This window comes from Geospiza fortis, unplaced genomic scaffold (assembly GCF_000277835.1).
Source record: "Geospiza fortis unplaced genomic scaffold, GeoFor_1.0 scaffold16, whole genome shotgun sequence".
NCBI classification, from domain to species: domain Eukaryota; kingdom Metazoa; phylum Chordata; class Aves; order Passeriformes; family Thraupidae; genus Geospiza; species Geospiza fortis.
In genome coordinates, this window is record NW_005054302.1 from 7,766,278 (window position 1) to 7,790,492 (window position 24,215).

The 24,215-nt window shown below is 36.3% G+C and overlaps 1 protein-coding gene across 1 annotated transcript in view; it reads right to left on the minus strand.

Moving 5' to 3' along the window:
* ARHGAP42 (Rho GTPase activating protein 42) overlaps positions 1-24,215 on the minus strand; it is a 112,615-nt gene that overhangs the window by 70,932 nt on the left and 17,468 nt on the right. The window lies entirely within an intron of this gene.

A 24,215-nucleotide genomic window follows, 5' to 3' on the forward strand; every position in this document is an offset into this window, starting at 1 on the left:
GAGATTGGTGCATAATATTGCGGTTTGCCCAGACTGCAGATGTGGAGAGAAACTCCACATCTATGCATTGAGGACTTATTGGGCTAGCAATTTTTAAAATTTTTCTTTTTTTAACAAAACTTTAAATGATTAGAATGAAGACCATGAAGAGAATCATAACTATTATACAGTGTTAGAGAAGAATAAATCTCTTGCAAACATATCTGAACATTTCCATTTCTAGATTTTCTTAAATTCAGGTCAACATTAATGTTTTGAATGAGTTTTCTAATCAGTTTTCTGATTTTTCTGAATTTAGGAGAGTGAATGATATATAGTCTGTACATGCAGCATTCTTCTTTTACTTAAACTGAAAGAGGGTAGATAAAGATTTACATGGAAAGAGGGCAGCTTTAGGTCAGATATTAGAAGGAAATCCTTTATTGGGACAGGTTGCCCAGAGAAGCTGTGGATGTCCCATCCCTGGAAGTGTTCAAGGCCAGGCTGGATGGGGCTTTGAGCAGCTTGGTCTAGTGGAAGGTGTTCCTGCCCATGGTAGAGAGTTGGAGTTGCATGACCTTTAAGGTCTCTTCCAACCCAAGGCAATCTGTAATTCCACTTTGGTAGAACCAGTGGATATGAACAGAAATTTACCTAAAAAACATCAATGCGGCTGCTAATTAATTTTTACATACAAACAATACAGAAATTTTAAGCCCTGAATTGTTTTATAGGCTTTTATCATCACCTTAGTGTCTACAGGGCTGAACTGCAGTAACGAGGACAGTCAATACCTTTTGAGCTTTGTATTTTCATTTGTAGGGATAAGGACTAGGTAAGTCACAGAAAAAACTGAGTTAACAGATTTACCAATTGTCAGAAGAAGACAGCAACAATTCAAGTGAGGAATATTTGCAGTAACAGAATTATATTATACTTATCTGAATGACAGCAAAACAATTTAACTATGAAAAACTTCAGTGTTTATATAGTGTATCTTTGAAAAACATTTTTTTGTTCCAAAATCTGCTATGACTACTTTTCATGGCAACACAGAATGACCACACTAGCACATGGTAAATAGAACTCATTTCCCTGAAATACTGAATGGCTCTCAAATTCTGAGTGCTGACAAATATTAACTTTTTTCATGTCAGTATAAGACTTTCGGAAAACACAAATTAAATTCATTCAAAGGGGGCAACAAATCTCATAGGTAATATATACACAGTAATGTGTTTCTAATTTAGAAAAATATTTCTCTAGTAGACAAAAAGACATAATTTGATTTTAAATCTTTTCCCCAATAACTAACAATTCCTAACATCTGATCAAAATATCTCTTCTTTCAGTCTGAGGACTGTATCAGCAGCTCCTAATCAATACAACTTCAAATATAACATTTGAGACCAAATACAGACAACCAAGCTTTTGTATAACTTATGTGTCAAATTGAATGCTACAAAGAATATAAACATGCCATGATAAAATACTGGTCATGTATTTAAGTGCACAATTTCTGTTTTAGAAGTTTAAAAATGTAAATATTACACAAAGTTAATATTGTGAATTTCAATGCCTGTAACTTCTTGACCTTAGCAAGACAAATATTTTTACAGCTTTGTACAGAAAACTCTACACAGACAAGTCACATACTTAAAAACAAGTAATATACTCAAAGTTCATCTTAATACCTCCCACCTTTACAAAAAAAAAAAAAAGATGACATCAAACAATATCTAAGCTTATGTTAATTTCCTAAAAGTCTCACTACCACTACCACTGCCACTTATTTAAAGTAAAGCTGACGATAAAGGAGATTGAGAAGACTACGAAGTTTTACCTACAGACAATTAATAACATAGGCTGGACACTTCCATATACAATGTGTAATGCAACATTCAGCTTCTTACCAAAACCTAAAGCTGTATCAAGTGGTATTAATACACTGCCACAAGGGGATGCTTATAAATCACATACAAGTCAAGGCTGGGAGTAGTTATACACATGAATCAAAGAATGGTTTGTGTTGGAAGGGACCTTAAAGATCATCAGGTTCCACCCCCTGTCACAGGCAGCAATACTTTCCACCAGATCAGATTTTTTCTCAATGTTTTTAAGTGAACTTCGATTTCCTATATTGCATAGTTTATGTTTAAAAATACATTACTGTAGTGTCAAACCTGAAGTGATTCTTAATATAATAAAAAATGACACACGAGAAAGGCTCCTTAGCACTGAAAGGCCAGTCTCCTTGTGGACTCCTCACAAAACATTAGAGGAAGAACAGAACTCATCTGAAGAACAACTGAAGAATTTCAGATGTTAGGTGTCCTCAGAAGCTTTTTCCTTTTGACTGATTACAGACCAAGCAGATAAAAAAGCAGCCAACCTTCAAAAAAGTCAGTCTTCATGAAGAATCTGACTCAGATCTACCGTCTTCTTTTTACACATAACACTGATATTCTAAAAAGTACACATTGATATGCAGTGTAAATATACATAGAAAAATATATAGATATAATATTTTAAAATTAACATTGCAAACATAATTTAAGATCACTGATATTCTGAGTCAGAAGGGAGTCACAACGATTATCAAGTCCAAATCTTAAGAGAATGGCCCATCCAGGGACTGAATCCACGACCTTGGTGGTATCAGCATCAAGCTCTGACCAACTCAGCCAATCTGCAGGGTCTTGTGTATCTTGACTTTGCAATTACTTGGTAGAGGTCTTGGTAAATGAAGGCCTCCTGATAGATTTTTCTATCAGAACATCTAATTATGGGTGAGTGGACAAACTAGATTTGGAAGTACTAGTGAGTACTTTGTGATCATTAACCAGATGCAACTTTGTCTTGTAAGTCGGGGAGAATATCAAATACCAGGAGCTCCTCTCAGGCTCTCTCTCTGTCCCAACAGTTTCCTCTGTTCCTCCCAAGTATCAGCCAAGGAAGAAAATATTTACAGTTTGTAAGCAATATATTTTGGTTGCTCACTGGCAGAAATGAGTGAGTCGACATTATTTTAGAAATACTCCCTTGTGCCATCTTCTTTTTCTTTGCTATTTTTTAACTACCCATTATCCTACTAAGCACAGTATGTAATTAAAAATAATGAAGTTTAAAATGCTTTCATTACATCAGCACATGAATGAAGTGTTTATATAAGCCACATTTCATTAACTTTATACCCCAGCAGTCTCATAGTTGAGGCATATGCATTCTGGGCTGCTTCCACATGTTCCTAAACAGGGTTATGATGACCTCTGCTACCTTAGATGAGGGTACAACATAGCAAGTGCCTATAGCAATCACCCTCAAGCATCTTACCTTTTTTGTAGTAGCTCAATCTTTAAGGCAAAAGACAATATCTATGGTATTTTAGCACTCAGAGATCCCAAGGTCCAGTACAACCTTTCATTAAGACAGTAACTTGATTCTCTTGGAAGGAGGCACCAATATTCATGTCTGCAATGGCTGTGGAGCAGAAGTTCCCTTCTTCCTCCCAGGAAGCCAAGCCTTTTGAATGACCCTGAAAGCCTGGGTCTTTAAGACCATGCTATACTAACACTGGTTAACTTGCTTTAGGGCCAAGGAACAACAGCGAAGTATTAACTCTAAGGCTTGGCATTAAGAAAATCAAGAAAGAGAAAACGTATTTTTGAGTTTAAGTAACAGCTATCACACAAAATCTGGAACTTCAGGTGTCACCTAATAAATCACTTCATGCACTGCCAACAGCAAGATCTGACAGAGGACATTATCATCTCAGTAACAACATCAACAAGAAGAGGCTCAAGGACTTACCGAGCAATTAACTCAGTCACTTAACATTAGATATCCACGGTCTCTGTGGATACAGCCACATAAGCTTCTCTTCCCAAACAATGAGGAGAAATAAGCAGAGGATGCCTGTGATCCATTCAAACAAGATACATCGCATCATGAAATTGTGAGGCTGTTTGCAATCAAATTCAGGTTTGCTAATCTGCTTACATAAAGGTAATTCTGTGTAGATGTATAAAGGCTTAATACAACAATATTTACAAGTTTCCAAAAGAAAGCAAATGAATATCTGGGCTACTGGGCTTGACGTCTGCTTTCCCTCAGAGATATTGCAAACCTATTTTAAGTTTTTCTGTGATAAACCAAAGAAATCTGGGACTGGGCAAGATTTGCTTTTCATTCAGCAGAAGCAACTGGATACAACAAGACAGCAAAAACATTATAGACATTAGAGGATTCAGTAAAGGTTACTGTCACATTAACTTCACAGTCTAAAGTTACACTTACAAAGGTATATGGCACTTCTAATGTAACCAAACAGATGAACTACAAGTGTAGCCACATTCCCAAATAGATAAAGAATAAATTAACAAAGCACTGCAACCAATGAAATAGTGTAACAAATCACCTGCTTTAGAGTTAAAAGAAAAAATAGTCAAATTTTAATTCTACCATCATGCTAAATAGGGATCACATGAGTTAGATTTTATTATATTAGGTCATACAAAATATGGCTTAGTCTAATTCCAACATGAAGTAATATTTTTACGCCTCCTGATTTCCTTTTATTGAATTAATTTCTAGCATAGTTATTACATTTATCACCAACTGATTACATGTGCAGTGCTGGAACAGGTACATAATCAAAACTTCACACCTGATCTAGGCTATTTTTTTCTGTCAAAATCCAAATTGGTCATTGCATATCACTTCTCTTAGAGACAGCACATCATTCAGCCTCAGAAATAACCATTCTGCCCTCCATCCTCTGGCAGGATGCTGCCTCCACTACTCACATTTTCTGTCATTCACGGGTATTAAGATGCCAGATTCACCAGTTGACTCTGGAATGTGGCAGCTAATTGGAGTCTGACCAAGACAGGGCTCACACAGGGACCTCACTGAAGCTGAGCATGGAAATCAACAGATAAAATTGGATCATCAGAACCCAAAAGTTCCTACCATCTGACTCTAGTCACTCAGGGCTGCTCCACAACAATTTTGTGCTACCCACTGGCAATATGTTATAGAAGCACACCAGAAATTCCCAAGGGAACAATTATTTAACAGAACTATACAAGATGAAACATGTCTTCCAAATGACTTCAAGCATCTTAAAATTATTTTTCTTAGTGGTTTGTTCATCTCTTCATGAACGGCAGCTATAAGAAACAATTCTCAATGACTGCAAGACTGGACTCTGCAGCTATTGCTCATTGAGTGACAAGACATGGAAGGAAGGGTAAAAATGAACTTAGATGAGAATACTAGCACCATGAATTTACAGCAGCAAGTTTCAAATGCATCTCAATAGTTCCTGTTTTGCATAAGGAGGTAGGTTATCTATGACTGAACTTATCATTGCAGGCAAAAGAAAGTAAAGGTTGCAACAAGATTTCCATACATTAAAAGTTTTTAAAGATGCAAAAATGGTGTTTGGCATGTTTAGATAAAGTATACTACCAACACATTCATTTAATATTTCTTTTTAATGTTACTTCCTTTTAATTATCTTGTTCACCTAATTTATTCATTCTCTGTGATTTCTCTGGAGGGAAAAGCTAAATATTCATTCCATCTGTTTTAAATTCCCTATTTGATAATTTGCAGTAAAGCTTAATACATCTTTCTTGCCTTATGAAGAGAAAATACCATTAGATTTAAACTCCCAGAACTGTTGTTATTTTACAGCAGTTAAGTTTTAATGTTTGTATGCTAATCCGTTTTGGTCATAAACACAAGATTCTTGGGCATTGTTGGACCACAAATACTTCAAGCATGACTTTAAACAGCACCAAGAAGAAGCTACCCAATTCCTACCATTTGTATGTGGACAGATATTGCATCTATAATCATCCTCCGCTAAATGTTTTAGTTTGGCAAACCAAATCTACTTTACATTTTAAAAGCTGATGCTCAAATTTTCATTCTGAGTTAAGAAAGTGCAGTAGACCTGTATTATCAATCACTCCAAGTAGGAGGAAAGTCAGAGGCTACAAACCTGTCACATGCCCAGTGAAAAAACTGCCTCTGATAACACACAGAGGCAATGAGATGTCTAATACTTTTTATGGACAGCCGTAAAAATTATTTACAGCATATAGTACAATGTCATCTGCCTACAGAAAGCAGATTTGTTTGAGGAGGAATATTAGATGCCTTTCAAGCACTGGGAACTGCTGAAGTGAAATTGCTACATATACCTTTATGTTAATTCTGGTTTACATCTTCAAGATGCACAAAACAAAGTCTTAAGCAAACGTGGATTACTGAAAACAGTCACGTTCCACATATATGTTCCATGTAAAAAGTCAGATATTCTCTTTTCTCATAATTCTTTATTTTACCTCAGATCTCAAAAGACTGCTAGATTTAATTTTCTTTAGGTAGATGAATGAAGAAACAAGTTAAATACCTCAATTATTTGACCCAAATAAGACCAAACTGGATCTTTTCCTGTTACCATCATATTTAACAGACTCTTTTAAACTTAGATTACGATAGGAAAGCCTATTGTAATCTAAGTGATGGTAACCTTCAAAAGTGTATTTAAATTTTTACCAGACACTTAAAATTTATTCATTTTTCAATAAAATAATCATACAAAAATTACATTTACAGCATCTTTTAAAATAAAAAGTTAAATTAAAAAATGCATAAATACTTTTAGATGTTATGATCCACAAATAATACCAATGTAAATGCAAAGAGCCTTCTAGAAAAGCAACACAAAATATTCAGAAGACAAACATGGACATGGACAAATGAATAACAGCAGTTGATAAGAGAAATAAAAAGGAGAGCATGCTAGTATTTCATAATAATTTCAAGAAATTGAATGCCAGAGGTCAGTATCAAGACAAAAAAATCCAGCTGAATTATTAAAGGGCTTGGCTAGTTTTATGACCATTAATAAACACACACTAGTTGCATGTTTTAAATTTAAGGAAATTATATTTTAAAGCAATCAGAGCAAGCACATAACTTGTCTGTCATCTCCCTCTCACAGGACACAAAATGGCAAAGGAGTCCCCTGTTTGTTGGAACATTGGATAGCCCCCAGAAGAAACATCTGTGTACAAAAGGGGCCCAAACAAACTCAGAAAAGTTATTATTTATAATGCAGCTGAAGTGGTAAGGGTAAAAATTCAAATATTAATATCATACAAAAATTATTGATTTTAAATTTTAATTTCTGCCCTTCCCTTTACTAGCCTGAATAAAATACAAAAGTAATTCCACAGCTCTTCTCATGTGCCAAGATTATTTCAAATGTCAAACCCTGTATCAAGTATTACAAGTACTGAATAAAGATATAAATACTGGCATGTTGTAAATTAGGCTTCATGGGGAAATTAAGATGCAAAGAACGATACCAAGGGAATTGTCCAGACATGGATTTAACAATACTGCTCTTGCCCCCCCACAGTAACTTTTAACAAAATTGACTTCATTGCTTTCACAATATACCTTGCCAAGAAATGGATTTGAATAAAGGGCCCTCATTAGCAATAAAAGTTTGGAGGGAAGTGCTGCTTGAAATTTGCTTTGCTGAAGTGCATGCAAGGAAAAGTACTTTGCTAGCAGTCTGCACAAGTCAGTCTCAGCCGGCTGGTCCTACTGTCTCAGCTACTGCTCCTGGGTACTTCAACAGCAACAGAAGAATAAACTTGAAACATCCATGCATGCGTCATCCTGATAGTGAAGCCTAGGATGTCCTTCTCTACCAACTGTGGAGCTCACAGTGACTATTCAGATTCTCAACTGCTAGCAAGGCTCTGCAATGTGCTCTAGGAGATAGTATGTGAAAGCTGACAGAATTATGCGAGGACTATTAATGCTCGAATCCTTTTTACACTGTTAGCTTCTGAGCAAAATTTAAGATGCTGGTGATTCTTAAATGCAGTGGTTATGTGCAGGAAAGTATCAGAATTATTTAGGGTTGCTCAGAAAACTCTACAGATATTGAGAGGATTACTACCTTAGAGACAGCATAAAATATTTAAGTTTTACTACTGATGGCACCACTGAATCAATCTGAAAACAAAGAATGTCATATCTCAAGCAACTTATAGATCAACAGAGTCGTAAACTAAATTCCTATAACATTACCTTTATTAAGCAATCTTTAATTCATGTTTCAGGCCACAGTTGCACATCTAAAATAGGGTACCTAGATCAATTTTAATAGCACAGTTCTAAACACTGAGTTTTGAACAAACATGACAAACTACAGTCCTAGCTCCATGATTTAGTAATCTTATATAGCTGGAGGGTTCATACAGCATGAACCCTCTTGTAAATAACATAGCTCCTGCTACCCTTCTTGTAAATAACATAGCTCCTGCTGTATGCTAAAGTCAAAAAGCAGAATTCAAGATTCCAAGCATTCAAAACTAATACCAAAACTGGGACACCTGAATTCATTATGAAAATACCAAATGTGCCCAAGCAGTGCCTACTGAAGGACTGACTTGCCATCATTCCTTCAGCTCAGCTACAAGGAGTCAGTGTCAAAAATTTGAAGGGTAAGATGTTTAAGTTTGATCAATTGGGATGAGGGACCCCAATACTGTTACATTAAACATACAGAAGAAAGAGATCACTTGAAAACAGAAAAAACTTGGCCAATCTGAAGGTAAAATACATTTATAATCAGACTCTAAGATGTTCTGATCCACTAGAAAACTCTCACACGAATATATTTAGAAAAATTCCTGTTCTAGGTATTGACAATAAAAGTCCTAAGACAATGTCATAAGAAGTGCCTCATCTTCAGTGTGTGTGACAGTGGTCACAAGGGTTCTTGGATGAGGCAAGAGACGAGAATGTTGACTCCATGTTCAGAAGGCCTGGTTTATTATTTTATGAAATATATATTACATTATAACTATACTAAAAAGAAAAGAAGGAAACATTTCCTCAGAAGGCTAAGCTAAGAATAGAAAGGAATGAATAATAACAAAAGCAGCTGGCTCAGACCAAGAGAGAGAGCCAGCTCTGCCGTGACTGGTCACTGAATCAAAACATCCACAGGAGACCAATCATGGACCCACCTATTGCATTCCACAGCAGCAGATAACCATTGTTTACATCCTGTTTCTGAGGCCTCAGCTTCTCAGAAGGGAAAATCCTAAAGAAATGATTTTCACAAAGAGATGTCTGCGACAAGTGTGTTCAGAATTTAGAAGCCAAACGGCATCAACTGGTTATTCTTCACTCATTTCCTTGATGTGTGGGTTTAAGCAGACTGACTAACTCTAAAGCAATGTTAGCCATAACCAAACACATTTTCCTGAGCAGGCACTGAGTACAATGACACCCAGCAACTTCCCAAAAGAGCAGGAGCAGGAGTAGATGCTACAGAGAACCTGGTTACCTACGAGTACCCACACACTACATGCATTGACCACTGCAAGGTAAAAATCAAATGCAGAAGCATTGTACATCAAGGCATGTGCTCTAGTATTTTTCATTTATGTGAAAAAATACTCACATCTTGCCCCTACAGGAGTTTTTAATAGATTGAGAGAAAACACTGGACAGTAAGTTAAAAAGGAAAGGGGAAAGATCCAACTGACTTTTATACCTTGTAATTTATTGCAAAAGCCCACTAGAAGATAATATATTGGGATAAATTTGCTGTACCTCGGTTCCATTTTTTATCTCCTCCTGTGCTTTCATTTCTTTCTTTTCCCTCAAAATCCTTTCACATACAAAGACCATGCATGCCACTTACTCTTTCATTGTACAAGGACACACTTCAAAGACTTGATTTCTCTGTGTACCATCTTCCTGTTTTTCCTTCAGTAGGCAAGAGCTCAGTGGGGTTTCTGTCACTACTGGCACTAACTTGAGCTGGAAACTGTAACGTGCCCTTTCTGCCTCCTCTCACTCACAGCCTCTCCTGTCTCTTAAACTTACTGCTTAGTTGCAACAGCAAAATAATTTTCTACATAGATAGGAACATTTTATAAAGTGTTAAAGAATGCATTTAACTTTTTCTGATATATGCACAATTACAAAGATGACTGAAGTTAGAGGTTTCCTCCTTTTGGAGGAAAAAACCTGCCTGGTGATAAATGAAAGGGGAAAAAAACCAACATAACCAACCAACCAAGAATGAACAAACAAAAAACCCACAAAAACAAACCAAAAGAACAATTGGGGTTGTTTGTCCCTTTTTTCTTTAGCAACCCCCTGAAAATATTTAGAAGACATAAATCAGCAGTGGATATGGTCATGGTAGGTAGCTAATCATTCAGTAAGAGGTATCATTTATTTTTACAGCTTATTCCATGGACTGTAACTTAGCAAAAACTGAGTAAAAGATAGAGCAGTCACAAACACCACTACACTGAAGGAAAAACAGTTCGGTAGTGTACTTGCAAGTCTAGGCATTTATCTTTTTATCACTACCACTAATACAAACAGTGCATGTCTCTTGACTAGGCTGGGAGTTCAAACCATACAGAAGGAAAAGAGCTTGAGAACGTAGTTTCAGATAGGCAGCAGAAGAAAATTTTTCTGGTTTTACCCCCCTTTATGGCTGTCCAAACAAACCAAAAAATTTCTCAGCTTGAACGTTTACATTACATATTATCAAGTGGGAAATGGCTACATAAACACAGGAAACAGCATAATTGGAGCACAGAACTAATTAAGAAAAAAACTGATCCAGAATTTAAGTATACCACGCTTCACAACATTTTTAACAGTATGTTATTCTATTGTGTACTTGGTTAAATGTAGATATTTTATGATATTACAAGTATCCTTACTTTCTTAAACATTTATCACATGGAACAATTTTCCCCATAAACAATGAGTAAACAAAATGAAACCAAATCTTTTTCTATAGGAGAAAATCTTCAACTTAAGAACTGCAGAAGTGAAGGAGTCTCTGCTTTTGTGGAGAGTTGTGTGGCTTTTTAAACTTTTTTGCTCAATACATTAACATTTACAGAAATTATCTGATTAAGATAGAATAGATCCTAGCACATAAGCAAAAAGACTTACTCTACAAAAAGCTTATTTTAAACTTTCCAAGACATTTTTAATCTGGCTGTAGACCTACTTAACAGTTACCCCAAATCAGTTCCGTATGTTTATTATTTTGTCTCTTTGCTTTTCCAAATCCTGATCTGTAAATTTTGCAGCCAGGCCTGTTTCCCTCACTGTGCAGATGTCAACAAAACCTCTCCAGAGTGGAGTGAATGTACACTGAACAGGCCTCCTTGTGAGGTCCATTAGGATGTGAAGGGAAAGTTGGAAATCAATAAAAGAATAAATAAACATTTAACTTATCAAAGTAAGAACTTTCTAACTTGCCACGAAAAGTAAAACCAATGTTATTTAATTAGTGTAGATTATTCCTTAAGGGATGTTGAGCTGCCAGACTCATCACAACATTTATTTTGACAAACTTTATTTGTCAGAATTCCTGAAACTGCCTTTAAACATTCTTTCCTTAAAAAAACAGAGAGTCAGAGTGCAGGTTCCTTCTTCCTAGATCGAAGCTGGACACATTAAAGCAGGCAGACAAGCTGTTCTTTAGCAACAGACTTAAAGGATCAAGAGTTTGATTGCCTGGATGTCATAAGCAACAACTTCTGAGTCTGAAGTAAGAACGAACACCTCAAAATTTAAAGTTTGAAACAAATAAATAAACAAAATGGAAGTTTAGCAGTGAAACATAAAAATAACCAAATGGCTAACCCAACATGGAAGCCAAGATGTTGGCAGGAATATTTATTGCAGCTAGGGTTTTCTTTTAAATTTTTCATCCTGCAGAATCTGTCAGTCAATATCAATAAATTTTTCAAATTGCCAGAAATGGTTATATTTGACACAATGGCTCTAATTTCCTTCAAACAAACAAGCAATAAAATTGGCCAGCTACAGAACTCTCCATAGAAATTTAGGCTCCAAAATACTGAAATCAACCAATTTAGAGCCTCATGCAAATTGCTCTTGGGACAAATGTCATGGGTGAGGATGTTACTCTTAAATTCAACTGGAAAAGCAGATTTGTTAGATGTTGTCCATCTTCTGCCTGTTTCCCATTTCCCCCATAACTTCTACCTCAAAAAAGAGTATGGAAGTCTTTTTGAGAAATACAGCATACTCTTGGCCCATTACCATGATGGGCACCCTTGAAATAACTTACTGAAAGATACTTGATGACAATCTGATTAATGATGCTCCAGGCTGAGCGATGCATGGTCACTGAGCAATATAAAATACTTTGTTTCCACATTACATTTTCCAACACTTGGCCTAATCTCAGTTTGTGTCTTAGACATATTCCACGGCAAAGTCTATTTTCTTTGGCAAAGTATTTCACAATGCAGGTCATTGTGAGGAAGTTTTCCTGTCATTCAGCCTAACTTCTCTCCCAAATTCTTCCTGTCAGATGACTGTCTCTTCTTAGCTAGATGATGTAAGCAGCATTCACACTTCCCAGATAAAGAAATAAAAGTTTCAAATCAGAGTGAGAGCTTGAGAAGTTGAACAGTTCAAACTGAAAGGGATCTTACATATAGATCTACCTACTTACTCTTTTAGCAATCAATGCAATCACTTCTACTTTTTCTGAAGAAAAAATGCCTTATCTGTGACTAAGTGATGGCTATGGGGACTAAGCAACTATGTAAGCATATGTCTGCTGTTCCTACTGAAGGTGAGAATTCAAGCAGCCAGGCAAAGTTGTGCTGGTTTACAGCTGGCCCTGCACTATTTGTGATCATCATGTGCTGCCTTCCAGTATGAAAATTAATTTACACCTTCACAGATACTGTAGCTCTTCACAGGTCAATGCCACTAACCGCACAAGTGGGGTTAATAGGTCTACGATCTGTTATTAGGAAATCACTTTGCATTATATTGCTCAGCTGCTGTGAAATAAAACACTGAGAAAGGAGGTCTGACAGTTCAATGCTTTGTTTTTGTGACACATTCTTGATAGTTTGGATACTGCCATGGTTCTTCTATCTACTCTCTGTTATCTCTTCAGTACCAACAAAACCAAACCCCAAAAAGCATTGTTAAAAAAAAAAATCAAACAAAAAAAACCAAGAATAAGAAGTTGGTGCTGAGGAAATTAGCTACTCAGAGATTAATGTAATTAGAAGCTGTATTTTGCTTTAACAACTACTTTGTGAATGGACACAGCCAGGCATAAAGCCAAAATCAGCTTAGCTGTTTGTAATGGTACTATGCCCAGGAACTGTTAATGTTGAAACTGGAAGTATGTATCCTTTCAGGAAACAAAAGCACGTGCATGAAAATTTAAGATATATTCTGAAAAAATGTATGTTAGCCACAGCTACAAACTACTAAGAGGTAAGGGAGCTTTTATAGATATAGGATCCATAGAAAACCTTTCCATTTCTCCTTGCTATTGGCATACTAAGTTTTACTGGTAGCTGACACACTGAAGAATGTTCAAATGTTATTTAAGGCTCAAATGCTGAATAATTATAAATCAGAAGGTTCTGACAGTTGTCAGTGGTGAAAATTCAAAACGAATATGTTGGGGACAGGAGACAGAATTAAGAAAGGAGCACAGCACATGTCATGACACATGCCATGACAAGACATTTAGAACAAAAGGTCTAAAAATAGTATCAGATTCAGTCTTTTTAGCATTTTTTTTCTGCTCTCATGCAAATACAACTAACAAAATAAGTCAACTTAGAAAGCTCTCATCTAGCTTGTAGAAAGGTCTCAATATAGTGTAAGAAGCAGCCTAGGAGAGACAAAGGGCTAGTCTGGTTTCTTCAAACTGTGACTCTATTGAGATTGTGTGCTGCTACATGGGCTCTGCTGCAGAGGTCGCACCTCCCTGTGGTCCTGCTGGATGTCCATCAGGGAAACTGAGTCACCCTTTGCCTCAGTGTGGGAATTATGATGGTCTCGCCCTGTCAAGCAGCTCCCTCGCCCCCTCAATAGTATCCCTGATGAAAAATGGCCTTTAGCCATGGGGGGGAATGCTGGGGCAGTCTGACAGCAGCGGCAGGGCAGTGCTGTCAGGACTGACAGGATGTGCACAGGAGCGGTGCTGGACGGGCAGGCCTGGACTGGCCCTGCCTGGGACAGCCTCACGGCTCCACACTGGCCCTGTCCCAGGGCCGTGGGACAGGTGGAGACTCAGGACAATGCCAGACCCACCTGCGGGCTTTGGCTCACTACAGCCCCCTCTGTACTGACTGTGACACTCAGACTCCAGGGGGAATTTCACATCAACTCCATGCGAGCACATCATGACATGTCACATGACAACAAACTGGGCCAAAATTTTAACGATTTTGGCCAATGTGGATGGGCCACCTCCACTTAACCCAGAAAGGAAACATAACTCAACATTGTTTGAAAAGTAGCTTTTACTAAAGAATGGTTACCCAAAGAAGTAGCTCTCACAATATTTTAATCCTTAAGGCTACCAGACTCTGTGGCCCCATACTTCAAAACTTTCCTCAGGACCATGTGACCATGGCATCCATATTTCTACTCTAATTTCCTTTTAGCACTAGAAAAATAATCTCTTTCTCTGACTACATCTACTTGCAATAGCAGGGCTGCAACAAATATTGCATCATGAAGTAGATTTGTAGTCATTTATTTTGGTGGTCACGCTAGCTTAAGCAGTTTGCTGATCTTGAAATGCTCCTTCATCCAGTTTTTGACTTCTTCTTTGGTCCTCTGTTGCTGTTACATTGAAACAGTCTGTTGCAACATGGTTGAAAAATAACCAGTAAATATCTTGTTTGTTTTGCTTTTAGCCAGGTCAGTTTTGTGAAGTGGGTACATAATAAACTGGCATGGCTGCCAAGAAACAGACAAAACTGTTAATCTGTTTCAGTCTTAGCTCAAAGCAAAAGCACTTGCTCTGGGAGATACATCTAAGAAAGCTTCTCAAGATAACTATAACTGAAGCCTCTGCAGACATTTGAAAATTATAATAAAGGCAATCTAAGTATTCTGCAAATATTAACACAACATCTTAAAAGAGAATACATATATAATAAAACACCTTTGTATGTAACACAGCTATGAGCCCGTGCAGATTACACAGATTGCTCAAGGGAGACTATTTTGCTTCCTTATGAAAAGGTGGGGGCTTTGTTTGGCTGGTTGTTTGTTTGGTTTAAATAAAGGCATATTTGTTTCTACACACCCTTTGGTACATAAAGTGCTTGTGCTGTTTTCTGTTTTTAATCACATTTCCCAGGGCATTACATAAGAACAACAAATACAGCAGTTTCATTCCGGAGATCAGACTAAATGAAGGAAAAGTCAAAATTAAGTTTGTAGGAATGAAGCACCTTTTTTCATACCTCCAGGAGAATTGCAGATAAATTTAGAATCCGTTGAAAAAATTAAGAAAGTAGCATGTCAGATAGCATGTCAGATAGCAGCTTTAAAATTATTACAAGATAGTAACGGGTACAGCACATATCCTCTTCTATGACCAGCTCCATTCCCTCCCTCTGTAGTCAGAAAATAAATGCATAAAACTTAAAGGCTATAAGGTTGGCTGATCTAGAACTCATGTTCCCTTAAAATAGTAATTTAAAAGTGCAAACATCTTTCTTCCTTTTTTCTTTGTCAACAGCCATCTGAAAAGACACAGTGACTGTGGTGGAAGCAAAAGAATGTACAAACTAAAACTGCAATTACCAAATTTCTGTGAAGACTAAAATGTCATTAAAATAAATTCCTTCCAGCCATGCTACTCACAGAATGCTTCTCAAAACTTTGGGAAGTGCTGTTATGCAATGTAATATCACATGCAGTGAAATGCTTGCATGAAGTAAACATATGAATTGAGAACAAATTAGATTTATAAAATGACAAGTAGCAAGAGGCTTTCCAACTAACCTTTTATTTTGCACTTTTAATGAAGACAGCATTTCATATTTCTCTCCATGATACTCTTCAAAACTGGAAATAGCAAGCAATCTCATTTTGTGAATGTTCTCACTGAAAAATGCTGCAAGGTAAAGCTGGAGAGAGACCTTTTATGAGGCCAGGTAGTGATAGCACAAGGGAAAATGTCTTTAAACTGAAAGAGGGTAGGCTTAGATTAAATAGAGGGAAGAAATTCTTCAATTTGAGGGTGGTGAGACATTGGCATAGGTAGCCCAGAGAAACTGTGGATGCCCCAATCTGGTCTAGTGGGTGGCCTCCCTGCCATAGCAGGGGGAGTTGGAGTATGGTCTTTAAGATATCTTCCAACCCAAACCATTCTCTAATTGTATATCCATATGGAGGCAAATACAAATACACACACCTTGAATATAGAAAGCAGGAGAAACAGTAATTGCTAACAACTAATTACACTAATTTCCTGCAACACACTTTGTTTCTTAAAAATATTTCCTAAAAAAGATTTTCTTAATTTGCATTCTCTGCAGAAGACTGAAGAGCAAATAGTATATGAACACTGAATTACCAAAGCCTTCTTACAAAGGCTTGGACACTGATTACGTAAGATGGTAAAGAATGTACATGAATCTTATAAATCCCCTTATCTCTATTCCCCTTTCCTTTCCTCTTGACCAACTATCCTATTCCCACTCTGCTGTCTTACTCACAGCCTCTTAGCCCTATCAAGACAGACAAGTGATCATTCTTTGATGCCAACAATCCAGTCAAAACCACAGAGATCAACATGGGAGATCTCTGTTTTCACACCTTTTACAAAGTTGCTCACTACAAGAAAATAACTTTTTGTCACAAATCAACTCTATGACAATTATCTTGGATAACAGCAAAGACTGTCTCTAAAACCAACAGAATTGCTTTCCTCCTCAACAGGAAGGTTTAAAGGCAATGAAATTATCTAGGCCCAAGATGAGGAGCACAGGGTACAAAAGGCTCTGCAGATGATATGGTTCTGCACTCTGGACACTCATATCAACAGGAAATAACTCACATTTTCAAAAGAAAAACAAAAACGTAGAGAGAAAGCTGCTAAGAAATACAGAGCAAAACATGAACAGTAGGTTATCTGTTGACTTCATGATCATAAAATTCTGAACATATTCTGAATTAATACTACTGTTCTGTCACAATGCAGTGATTCCAGAAGTACCTTCTGCAAAGTTAATGAAAATATGGACCTATATTTTCAGTTCCTGACGATGACAGTTACAGGGATGTGAGAGGGACTAGTTGCAATTTGTTTCTGTTGAGACCAGTTTGATCTTTTAAAAATTATCATACTCAAGTGTCCCAGGATGACTGTTTTTTCTTCATTTTCTTCCAAAAAAAAAAAAAAAAAGGAAGAAATTATTTTAAGTCATGAATGTTATTGGAGAAATTAGAACTAGATTTAAACAAATTAGGAATGTACCAAGTATACAATTATGGAAGCTGATGCAATGTTATCTGGAAATGCCAGCTAATGCTCTGTACTAACAGCACCCATAATTTTATCTCCAAATTGTCTGGCCTAGTATGTATTCTTTATCTGAGAAAAGTTCAGAAATACATACAGATGTTATATGTTAAACTACCTTAATGATAATAGAACATGAACTGTTTACTTTTATTACTCTGTTTTTTAAAGTTTTTTTTTTAACTGAGCACAAATGCTAAGAAACATCCATCGAACATGTGTATTTTCATACTTAAGTGGTGCAGAGAAAGACAGCAAACAGGATTCCTTCAAGCCTAAGACAGGGCAAGGGGGAAAGCTGCATTGAGAGTTCTTGCTCAACAAAAACCCACCAAACAATCATGCTCTCTAGGAAGCCTGCATGACAGAAATATGCCTATTGCTTCCTGATTTCATATATGAGTTATAATGATCAGAGATAACATCTGCAGGGAAATGAAGGTACAGTTCTAGTATATTTTTGATAGCAATTATATTGAAGTAATTTTGAAGTAATTACTATCTTCTGGATAAAAGGTCTTCATTTTCCCTGTGTGCACTGTAGTTATGGGAAGGAAGTAATAGAAAGTTAGTGTGAGAGAAATTATTTTTGCAGCTGGATGACTTCTCCAATTATGTTCACCACACAGACACACAAACATTTGTACCAGCACAACAGGAAGACCTTTTCTCAAAAGGTCTATACTTGACAGACACGCAATTAATATGAAGAGGTAACACAAGGCTGACTGAGATTTAAGGCAAAGCTGGTTCTGCAAACTGCTAATTAGATAAAATTCAGTGTAGCACATTTCCTTCAGTCATTCCAGAGCTAAAACACAGCAGAAAACTGCTGAGCACACTCTTGCTTCTGCAATAGTCTCCAAGTAATTTTGCAATGTATTTTCTTGTTTATCCTTACAAAGTAAGACTGACAATGGTATCAGCAAGGAAAAAAAAAAAAAGAAAGAAAAATCTGATGTCAAGGCCTGAAGTGTTAACCTGTTGCTGAGGACTAGTTCAAGTGTGCTGAAAGATGTCATTTCAATTAATGAATCACAGGCTTCCAAATAACGTTGATCTAATTTGTTTTAATTAAAGTTAATCAAAGAGACCTCCTTGCAATCTCTTCTCATTCCCACCTTCTGGGTGTTAAGTTTTTCTTTTTGCTTTCCTCTGTATCTTTTGTAGTCTACATGATACTTTCTGGCCAGAAATGCATATAGCAAGTATTCAAAATGGGGGCTCCCCAAAAAGGTTTGTGAAAGCATGCCATTCATTTCCAGTAATTTTCCTAATGATTTCTAAATCTTAGCCTGTCAGAGGACAGTAAGCTGATAGTTAAAAAAAAAAACCAAACAACAAAAAAAACAAAAACAAAAAACGCCAAAAAAACCCCCCCAAAACCCCCAAAAAACAAAACAAAAAACCACCCAAAAAATAAATCCCAAAACCATTGAAACCAATATTTCCCTATCTTGCAGAACTTCCCTTACCAAAGACATGGATTTTTCTGTAATTAATATCAAATATGTTCTCTGCTATACTTGGAATGAAATAGGAGGAAGAAAAGGTGAAAAAATAAATAGATAAATGTAGGTAAAAATTATGTTTATAAGAAATTTGAAGATTCAGTACTGATTTACTGATCTTTCTTCAAGAGAAACCTCAAAGAGGTACTTCAAAATTAGTAATCTGATGCAGAAATTCAGAAAGTCTTTCCAAAGAAATTAGTTAACAAAACAGTCCATGCTACCTTAATGACTCAATAGGATGTACAGCCATCTTAAGTATAAGGAAAAAACTAAAACTCGCTAAACCCAGGTGCTTTTAATTAATTTTAAACAGCAAACATGGTGGGGGGAGAGGGAGTAGGAGGAACAACAACAATAAAGAAACAAAAAAAAAAAACAGTCATAACTTCAAAGAAGTCCTTTTATTTGTGGCATTTTCTTTCACTTACAGTAATACACTTTCAGTGTTCTTCCCAGCAGACTCCTACCAAGGAGATTAATTTAAATGCCAAATCTTGCATGAGAGGTGAAAAACACTGAAATAAGTTACCAAGTATATCCAAACACCATCAAACACTATTTTTTTGCAATTTGAGAGACACCATGCAAAACAAAGTGCCAGGTGTTTGTTCTGCAGTCTCAGGGTGCTAGTACATGCAATGTTATTTTTCCCCTGTATAAACTGAGAAATAAGCTGCCCCTGTGGATAGGAGAATGCTTACTCTTCAGATGGAATCTGTAATACACTTTGCATTATAGGGAAAAGGTTAATTCTGCTCAACAACATGCTGTGCCCTTCAGTATCTGATTTTATGTACCATTCCATGGATGGCTGGTTTTAACAGCTCATTTATCTTTCTTCAAGTGCAGCTTTTGAAACTGAATATTTTGATGCTTTCCCTGGAAGCAGATAGCATCAGACCCCTTGTGTGAGGGCAAATGCAGAACCACAATGAGAACATCCAGTTAATACAAAAAAGTCCACAAAAATGAGATACTGTCTGAAGCATGAAGATTATTAGATACAAAAAAAGCAGACTTTAGAAAGAAAAATATTCATCAAGCATAGTACAAAACTATCCACTTCAGAATTTTTATATATCCCCTAGAGTATTTAATATTGGTCAGGAATCTCACTGATTCATGATGCCAGAGAGAAAAAGCTCTGGGGCCATTCATCACCTGCCAACAACCAAAAAAAAACCTTGGATAAATAGCAAGGAATTTAAGAATTAAGAGCCTATTTCAGTCTTGGATTCAGTAAGATCTCAGACATAATCAGGGAGTTCCAGCAAGATAACATTGACAGTCAAGAGAACTCATTCAATGCTTCAAACTCATAGGGGATCTCTAGGACCAGTAGCATGAGCCAGTTCATCTATACTGATGCCAACACAGAATAATCCTCCAAGAGGGAAAGGAAGTAGCATTTTACTTCACTCCCAGATAATTTCTGTTTGTTATTAATTTTAATAACAATATAAAATTAATAGGAAACATAAATAAAATATGAATCTGTAAAATAAAATATATCATTTATTTAACAGAAAGAATGCAAATTCAGTGAAAGAGGAAGGAAATTATTTGAAGTAAGTTCCCTTGATAAAGATTCAAACATTCACATGGGATTAAATTACAGCATCTCTATTGTTCCCTAATAAACATAAGGAAATAGAGGTCATTATTCTACATCCCTGATGGCTTGCTGCTGAAGTCATTGGAAATGCAGTGGGGATGAATCTGACTTTTTATCCAATTTACAGTACATGTGAAGCCCAAGAGTAGTGCTGTTTAGTTGGAGTTTTTTTAATGCACCATTTACCAACAGCATCACTAAATTAACACCACCACAAAATGACAGACCTCATCAAAACCTAAGGCCGTACATCATAAAAGAAGCTATCTTATGAGTTACTTTTTCTTTTATTTTCTTTTTAAGGGGAAATGTGTGGTGCATGGCCTCTGTTTTTTCTGACTACTCATCAATTTTCTAGTATCAAGAAATAAAAGACAAGGATAAAAGAAGCTGACTTGCAATAATCACCATATTATTACTACTGCCAGTAATAATGGCCACAAGGCCTTACAAAACAGAATATTTATGTGGCATGCAGTTTCATTTGACTTTATACTTCAGTGTTTTTCCTAATAATACCATTCATAATGTCTTGTTTCATTAGCTTCTTCTGAATAAAAAAAAAAGTTCTGGTTCTCCTGGTTCTTTATGCAGGAAGGAGAGAAGACTTGCTAAACACCTTCTCAAACTATTTCTTTGACTGCTGGAAACACTTCGTTCATACAATCGGTGGACAAGCACTTCAACATTGTGTTCAGTAAGACCAAAATATAATTTGACTTATGAAGAATTTAATAGGCATCAGATTGGAAATAAATTGGTCACATGAATATATACTTTTTTATACTTTTCATATTCTAACCTGATTAATGCACGTATATGTATACTCATAATTTAACAAAATAAAGTTCAAGGCAGGGAAACAAGGCCATTAGCTGGTATGCAAAATTAATATCTGTCACTGCATATTCTCATACATCCTGCATTCACTGAGACAACAGTGTCTTTTACTATCACATGCTACAACAATTAAAAGAAAGTTGAAAGTAGTATGATGAAGTATATCCAAAAATAGCCACAACACTGCCTAAATGTTTTTCTCCAAGCCTTCTACAAAATGTCAGAAAGAACAAGCCTTTTAAAAATAACTTTTGCATGTTTTCTCTCTTTACGCAGAAGGAAATTAAATTCTTAAAGACCTGCATGCCATGTCTCAAGCTTTCCCATCAGCTGAGAATTTGTTTAGTATCGTCACTAAGCTGCAAATTCGCTGACTTTAAGTGCTTCCAGCAGAGAAATCTTAGTGTATGCATAATGCTCCAAACTTCCTCAGAAGCAAGCAAAAGTCCTCTCAAGATTCCACAGTTAAATTACAAGTTTCTCAAGGAAAAACCTTATACTAGGAATCTATTTGGCACACTGATCCTCACAGGGACCTCTGGATTCTATGATGACATGTAGAAAACTGCAGTAAGAAACTGGGGAATAAAAAATCCACATCTTTAACAAAGGTGATACTTTTTCTCCAGTAATAATTAAACAAATTCCACCAACAGGCAGCTCAAACATTTTAAACCTAGAGAAATCCTAAGTCTGATAAATTTTCTTATGCAAATATAACTACCATGAAAACTGTGTGTCTTCAGTGTTCTCATTCCGGACAGAGAATGGGAAGTGAATGAGGTTATTCCAAGATAAGCGAAAAGGTGGATACAAATAATTTCCTGCCCAGAGCAGATTCTCCATACATGAAGACCCTGCAGGAACCCTCACTGGAGCAGCCTGTTCCTGGAGGACTCAATCCTGTGGAAAGGACCCACACTGGAGCTGGTCATGAAGAACTGCAGCCATGGGAAAGATTCATGTTGGAGAAGTTTGTGGAGACTGTCCCCCAGGGGAAGGACCAATACTGGAGGAAGAGTGTGAGGAGTCCTCCCCATGGGAAGGAAGGAGGTGCAGCCTTCAGCCCCTGCCCTTCTCTGCCCCTGGCAGGGAGGAGGTAGAAAACTGGGATTAAAGTAAAGCCTCAAAAGAAGGGAGGGGTAGAAGAAGTTTCTTGAAGATTTGAGTATTACTACTCTGATTTGCCATTAAATTAAACAGATTTCCCCAAGTCGAGTCTGTTTTGCTCATGACAGTGATTGTCAAGTGATCTCCCCCTGCCCTCATCTCAGCCCATGAACCTTTCCTTATATTTCCTCTTCCCTGCCCAGATGAGGAGGGCAGTGACACAGCAGCTTTGGTGGGCATTGCTAATCCAGCCAGGGTCAACCTACCACACTCGGCTATACAACTCATGCATTCCCATGGAAATTATATTGATATAGAACAAAACATATTATTCCATCTGACGCGTCTTTCTTCATTTAATAATATTAACTTTTTTTTCCTTCTTTTATGCTAAAGGCCTTCCTACATCTTTTACAAAAACATTATATGGCAAGTTCAAATTATAAACTAAAGAGAGACCATAAACTTCTAAAACTGAAAATGGTAGTGACTCCTCTGAGGGGAAAAAAAAAGGGGGGAAAGAAAAGAGAGAAAATACTAGGAAATTTTTTTACATATTATGAAAGACTAATGAGTTTGAAAAATAAAACCCTCATCTATTTATTGGTTTTTTTTTTTCTAATAGTTAGCTCATAACAATCTTAAACTGGAAAGCTATCAATTTTAAAACATTGTTTAACTACGGAACTAATAAATGTTCTGCTAACCTACTTTTAAGGTGGTACGTACAGAACAGTCACCTCATTACCCCAGATACCCAGGAAAAAATGTTTTGCATGAAGTAAAAAAATAATTATACTTTTATACATTTAAGTAATATTAGCTATGCAATTGTACTAAATAAAAGTTATGACTTTGCTAATTTAAAATATTTATATAAACAGAAATAGCGGGAGAGCAATTCTATGGCTATTTACTTCTAGGTTAAGACATTTAAATTTATATAAACTTTTTTCTGAATTAGTAAATTGATTCCAATCTGAGTCACAAAAGCCTTAACTCAATGTTCTAAGTACCCATAAGAGAAAGGAAAACCAGCACAGACATAATCTTTGGATGGATTAGAGCGAGTTAAACTTTCACAATATTTAAAAATCCCCCTAATGATGTTAATTTTTAGCTCACTCCTTTATTCATGACTGACTCCCAAGGAAGGACAAAAATAGCTTCACTGCTCACCCGGATTTTTTTTTAAATAGTTCCATAAAAATACACTTAAAACTTCTTTAACAAAGCTGTACTTGAATACAAAAAATCAAAGCAAAAAGCAGATTCAAATGGCATAAGGACACCATATCAATGGATGACTCTAGCCAGACTGATCCATAATATATTCTACAGGAGTTTCTCTCAGGTGATGAATTTGCTTTTTTTTCTTATCACTTACTTCTCAAATTCTTGGATTACTAGCATACATTCACTGCACAACACTGAAGAGTATTTAATTAAATACAAATATAGATCTCCATCTCCAACAAGTATAAGCTTTTTGCAGGAAGGGAAAGGTACACCAGGATTCAAAGCTTATTTTGTGTCAGGGAGCAGGAAGGTAGACCACAGAGAGAAAACGATTTTTAAATTGATGCAAATGTCTTTGGTTGAACAGTTTAATAAAAATTGCTGTAGTTTGGGCTAGTACATTTCTACCTTTGTGTAAGAATTCCAAATAATTCTTATGATGTACTTAACCTCTACTACACAAATAAAATTTTTCAAAAATCACTTCAGGGAGAATAGAAAAAAG